Source organism: Malus domestica, chromosome 15 (genome assembly GCF_042453785.1).
Source record: "Malus domestica chromosome 15, GDT2T_hap1".
Lineage (NCBI taxonomy): Eukaryota > Viridiplantae > Streptophyta > Magnoliopsida > Rosales > Rosaceae > Malus > Malus domestica.
Window position 1 is genome coordinate 15421587 of NC_091675.1, and position 7158 is coordinate 15428744.

Below are 7158 nucleotides of genomic sequence, written 5' to 3' on the forward strand. Positions count from 1 at the left end.
GATTCTCTTCCCTCCTATTTTCATCCCATTCCCTTCTCTCTTCTCACATTTTTTATTTTGTCTTTCTTTCTCTATACAAAATTAATATAAAATGTTGACGTGATTTAACTGTAACCGTTCAAATAAAATAGGAGATAAGGAGAGGAAAAATAGGAGGGAAAGAATATGGGAGGGAAGGAGAGGAAAAATATGAGGAGATATAGAATCCTACTAAAAAAAACGTTTTTAATTTTACAATTGTGTCATGAGGACTCACCTTTGTGAACAACTTTGCTTTCTTTAACCCCCAACGTCAAAAAGAAAAAAAGAAAGTGGACTAGTGTCAGTCGGTCAGTCCTTGCCTGCGTCTTCATAAAAAAATGTTAATAATGCTAAGCAAACTAAAATTTTAAATTAAATTTATAAAATATATAATGTGCTATGGCTCACTTTTATTAGGCTTTTATATTTAGCTTTGATTTTTCTTTATCATTTTTATTACGGGTTCTAAATTTTAAACTGTTATTTTTATATTATGCATGGGTGCAATGTGATGGTTTTTTCTAGGCTTCATACGTGTGCTACATCAAGCCACTAAGGGAACTTTTAACAAAATCAAACAGTGAGGACGGAATTGATGACTCACCCAATAAATAAAAGATGAAATTGATGAGTCTGAAACATAAAAAGCTAAACTGGCATCCCGTTAAAGGCTTAAAAGCATAAGGATAATTAGTGATAAAATCGTATATGTTATTGGTGCTTGAAAAGTCTTTCCTAGGCAAAATCCTATCCGAGAATCTTAAAAGGTACTTGGAAAGTATCTCCTAGTGTGTGATTAGCAAAAGGTAGAAGAGAAAAGAGAAATATGAGTTGTCTAATATAAGAACAACTTATATGAAATTAGTTTTTCACTATATGATATGTTAATTTACTAAAACTATAATAGTTTTAAAAAACTTATACATATGATTGTTTTATTGAAACGTAACTCTGTAATGGTGGTGAACTTGCATTTATTGAACGGGTGATTTAGGCTTTTGAACATCAAAGCTAAAAAAGCCAACAAGAAAAGAGAGTTGAAAATGCAAGATAAACTTGGTGACAAGGGTAATCTTGTCAAGGAAGCCATCAGTGCTGATTGGCTTTTCATGAAAAGCATTTTCTCACTCAACAACAATATTTTCTTATTAAATTCTTGCCAAGGGGCATTCTTGATTGTTATAACACATTTAGCTATTCTACAAACACTTGGGCTTTATTTGAAACTGCTTTTTCATAAATACTTATTTAGCTATTTTAGAAACACTTTAGCTTTCTTTGAAAGTGCTTTTTCATAAATGCTTATTCTCAAAGACTATGGTTAGAAATGATTACGCTGCAATTGGAATTGTTTTTCTATAAAACTCTTGCACTCATAATCACTTTTATTAAAAACATGTTGAAATGTTTATTAAGAATTCAAGTGTTTTATTAAAAAATATTTGATAAACATTTCTTCAAAAAAACATTTTTATGATCCAAAAGAAGTTTAAGTATTTCTTGAGAAGGTATTTATAAGACACATAATATAAACAGAAACAACTTTAGTTGTAAAAAAACAGAGCGAGATTCTCTTCCTTCCTATTCTCATCCTCTTCCTTCCTCTCTTCTCACATTTTTTATTTTGTATGAGATTCTCTATACAAATTAATATAAAATGTTGACGTGGTTTACCCGTGACCGTTCAAATAAAAAGGGAGAGAAGGGGAGGAAAAATAGAAGGGGAAATGATGTGGGAGGGAAGGAGAGGAAAAATATGAGGAGATAGAATCCTACTAAAAAAAAAGTTTTTAATTTTACAATTGTGTCACGAAAGGACTCACTTTTGTGAACAACTTTGCTTTCTTTAACCCCCAAAGTCCAAAAGAAAAAACAGAAAGTGGACTGCTGTCAATCAACTAGTCTTTGCCTGCGCCTTCATAAAAAAAAATTGTCAAAATAGTGATAAGGAGATTAAATTTTTAAATTAAATTTATAAAATTTATAATGTGTTATTATGGCTCATTTTTATTAGGCTTTTATATTTAGCTTTGCTTTTCCCTTATCATTTTTATTACGGGTTCTAAATTTTAAACTGTTAATTTTTATATTATACATGGGCGCAATGTGATGGGTTTTTATAGGCTCCACAGTGTGCTACAACAAGCCACTAACAGAACTTTTAACAAAATCAAACTGTGAGGACTAAATAAAAGGTGAAATTGATGAGTTTGAAACATAAAAAACTAAACTAGCATCCCATTAAAGGCTTAAAAGCGTAAAGATCATTGGTGATAAGGGCATTGTTATTGACACTTCAAAAATCTCATTCTACACTCCAAACTTTCTATATTTGAAAAGAAAAATACACTTGTGAGAAGTGTAGAATAAGATTTTTGGAGTACCAATAACATTTTCCTAGTGATAAAATCTTTATATGTTATTGGTGCTTGAAAAGTCTTTCCTAGTCAAAATCCTATCCGAGAATCTTAAAAAGTATTTGGAAAGTATCTCCTAATGTGTGATTAGCAAAAGCTAGAAGAGAAAAGAGAAATATGAGCTGTCTAATACAAGAACAACTTATATGAAACATGTTTTTTACTATAATGAATCTTAATTTACTAAAATTATAATAATTTAAAAAAAATTATACATATGATTGTTTTATTGAAACGTAACTCTGTAGTGGTGATGAACTCACATTTATTAAACGGGGGATTTAGGCTTTTGAACATCAAAGTTAAAAAAGCCAACATGAAAAGAAAAAGTTGAAAATGAAAAATAAACTTGGTGATGAAAGTATTGTAAACTGTGAAGTTACAATCTTGTCAAGGAAGCCATCAATGCTGATTGGCTTTTCGTGAAAAGCATTTTCTTACTTAGCAACAATATTTTCTTATGAAATTCTTGCCAAGGGGCGTTCTTGATTGTTGCAACACATTTAGCTATTTTACAAACACTTGGCTTTATTTGAAACTGCTTTTTCATAAATACTTATTTAGCTATTTTAGAAACACTTTTGCTTTCTCTTTTTCATAAATGCTTATTCTCAAAGACTATGGTTAGAAATAATCACGTTAATAACTATTTAAATAATAAATCAATTATCAATAATCATGTCATGTAATTTATAAAATTTGGCTTACAAAGTTGATCTTGCATTGCTCATAGAAAAAATATATTTATAATAGGGTGAAATGCCGATTTAGTCCCTGAACTATCATCTCAGTGAAAATAAAATCCCTGAATTATTTTTTTCGGTAAAAGAAGTACCGGAATTTATTAAAAATCGCTAATTCCATCCCTACTATCATATTCAAAGCTATTTCATCTCATTTTTCATCCACTTAAGTCACTTGACACATTTTATAGCGTAATACCTTTTTTTTCTCGCCTATAAACCTTTAACATTTCACATAGATTGTGAATCTAATGTCTAATCTATCCTCCAAAGTTAACTATATACATTATTCTTTATGGAAAATTATCAATCTACCCTCAAATGTTATCACATACAAGTAACATGACTTGAATTGATAAAAAATTGAATATAGTAGCTTCAAATATAATATTAGGAATATAATTGATAGATTTTTAGAATTCAAGGATTGATTTTTTCTGAAAAAAAATTAATTTAAAGACCTAATTTTCGTTCAGATGATAATTCAGAAACTAAATTGGCAGTTTACCTTTTATAATATTGTCATGAAGAATGCATAATTGAAAATTTTGGATTTGAGATGAAAATCTAGAACCTTGAGGGACCATTTTTTTTTTTTTTTTTACGTTTTTTGCAGGAAACAAGAGGGTCACTGAAGGGGTTAAAAATCATTATCTTGGGGATGTTAAGGACCGCTCACGTAAACTTAATATTCGGAGACGCACATATCGAGTACGAAAACTAAATCATTTAAAGTATTTAAATATTCTTCGTTAAAAGGCAGGGATGATTGTAATTTCGGCCTTCGTGAAAAAGACCGAACGCAAATTCTTTGGTTTTGTTTGTGTCGAACAAATTGTTTGGTTGTGGAATCGATGATGGCTGCCAAGGAACCTTTCTTTATCCAAATCAATTGTCTCCCAATTCCCAAAACATATGTTATTCCATTCATAGAACTTATTACTTGTTCCCAAATCCCAAATATTATTTGGATTATTTCAAGTAACCAACAACGCGACAAAGATCAAAGTGTCTCCATCACCATAAATCCTTTATATGTTATATGCTAAGACTTTTTATCACAGATGGTTATGTATGTTAACAATTTATCAATTTATCCTTTATCTGTCAGGATCCATATTAATATCGTTCTTGCCGTTTAATCTGTCAAAATTTTGTTAGTATGTTAATGTGGCATACGTATGGAATCCCCAAAGCCAATGACATGATTTCATATGAATTAATGACCGACCCAATTGATAGAAGACTAAATTGATGAGCTTAAAATATGAATGATCATCATATGGATGACATGTTAAAACATAAAGAACCAATTGTTATAAAAATCTTGTATGTTATTGGTGCTTGAAAAGTATTTCCTAGTCAAAATTTTATCGGGTGAAACTTTTGAACATACGATATTATTTACACTAAGGGGAGGGAATGGACTTAGCCTCACAATATGCTAGCAATAATGTGGTTCAAACTCACATTTGGCGAGAATCGAACCTAAGACCTCTTATTTACAAGTGAAGAAGAATACCACTAGACCGCAGTATTAAGTGGCTTATTAGGAGAAACTTAAAGTGTGATTACTATTGACGACGCTTTAGCTTTTATGTGGAAATCATATTCTTATTCAGGAATGTTTTTGCTCACTGCCTTCTTACTCAGTGTGCTTTGTTAGTTTTCTATTAACACATTCAGCTATTCTATAAGGGATAGTACTTTGGTACTCACTAGTGAGTGCTCATTTTGATTTGTACAATCGTCTTTTAACGCATCTTTTCTTGTTTTGAAAAAAACTGGACATCTTATTAATTTTTGTTGGACTTTAAAAAACAAAGAATGTATGATAATTTTTATTAGGTTAAATCAGAAAGTGAGTACATAAGTATTATCTTTTTAGAAACACTTGAAAATTACTTGAGACTGTTTTTTCACAAATACTTATTCTCATAAACTATACTTAGAAGTGAGATTAAGCTTTAGTTGAATTGTTTTTTTTTCTTTCTAAATGCTCGCACTTATAATTACTTTCACTAAAAACATGTTGAAATGTTTATTAAGAATTTTCATGAAAATAAACATTTGACAAATGTTTATCTAAAAAACACTTCTATGGCTCGAAAAAAAATCTCAAGTGTTTCTTAAAAAGGTAATTACAAGATGCAAAATATAATATGAAACCTCGTTTAAAAACCTTTTTAAATGTCTTAAAGCTCTTTTATAAAATTAATTTTGAATTGCATAAAGCACTTAACGTGCTTTTCATATTTCATTTGAATTTATAGTTTAAAAAAAATTCATCAAAATTACTTGCAAAAATAAAATCATTTTCAAATGAACAACTTTGTTTTCTTCAATTCCAAAATAAAAAAGAAAAAAAAAGGGGGAAATTTTATTGGAACCTATTCAACCTGTTTCTACACTCAATATAAAAAATATTTTCTTAAAATTCCTAACTCACCCTTTGATTAAAACTGAAAAAAAAAAAAGAAATAAACAAAACTGAAGTCTCTTTCCACACCTAGTGGTTCTCTTCCACCTCAAACCCCAAGAAAGATTCACCGGCGATTCTCATGGCAACTTCAATTCAATTTATTTTAGCGTCACAACCACCTTATATGGCACACCATTTAGTTTCCACAAGTTTTGACTTCGAACTGTTCATACAAGATAAATGATCCCTCTTCGACTTAACTCCTTCCTCGTCCACGACTTCACCATCCCTTCTCGGCATAGACATTTGTGGTTATCCGCATTGTCGGCTCTGTACCACTCAGAAACTTGTAACTAGAGAGGAAGTTCTACACCAGGGTTTTCTCAATCTGCTTATCCTCTGCATTATCAAGCACTGTGCTTCGGCTTCTTGCTCTTGATCTTCACGTCTTTGACTGTTTGAATGAGTTGCGGCAAACGTTGAGCAGAAGCACCACACTTATCGACGTACGACTTTTGGTCTCCATTTGTACGGACTCGACGATGTATGCCAAACGCCCTGACATGGAAGTTGCATAAATGAGCTCCTTCTTAGCCAAGGACTACTATGACACACCACTTGTGCAAGTTTCAATCGAAGAAGCGGTCCTAGGCATGTTTTCTGGCGCAGGGAGGGGCGGCTGCCACTCATCGTCCTCACGTAGCTTTGACTATGCTTGTAGGCCTCTGATGCCGACGTTATGATTGAAGAGTGTGAGAAATAAAGGAGGGAGCAGGACAAATGAGGAGGCAGATAATACGAAATAGGAGGTGGTTAAGAGACGTCGGCGCACCGGCACCAGTGAAGAAGATGCCGAAAAGTGGTGGGCATATATGTGGGTTCATGTTCTTTTAATTTATTTTTACTTTATAATTAACGTCGGGGCAAAATGGAGAATTTAATGGCAACAATATTTAAGTTGGGTTTGAAGATAAGATAGTTGGGTTTAAATAAAATTTTCCAAAAAAATGAGAAAAATATGGAGGTAGATTCTCTGCCCTCCCACTTCTCATACCCTATTGTTTTGTGTGGTCACGGTTAAACCATGTTAACATTTTATATTATTATTTTTTATAAAGATAATAAGATAAAAATAAATAATAATATAAAATATTGATATGACTTAACCGTGACCACACAAATATGAAGTCACGGAAAATGAGAGGACAGAGAATCTGCCTTTGAAAAAAATTGGTTTTGCCAGAGGACAGTGACCTACTGTCAGTGACAGTCAGTCAGTCAGAGTCCTTTCCTTACCTTTATAATTTCAAGTGGAAAGTATCTCCATTAAAATCTGGTCCGATTCCAACAGGATCCTCCTCCTTGTCCTCTTCCGTTTTTTTATTTACGAGGTTAGAGCATTTATAAAAATACGTCAAATTTAAAATATTAAATTTAAATTTGATGGCTCACTTAATAATTTAAGATATTATTAATATTTTATATGTTAAAAATTTTTTTAAAATAAATATAATAAATTAATATTTAAATATACTAGCATTTAGGTAAGACAAGA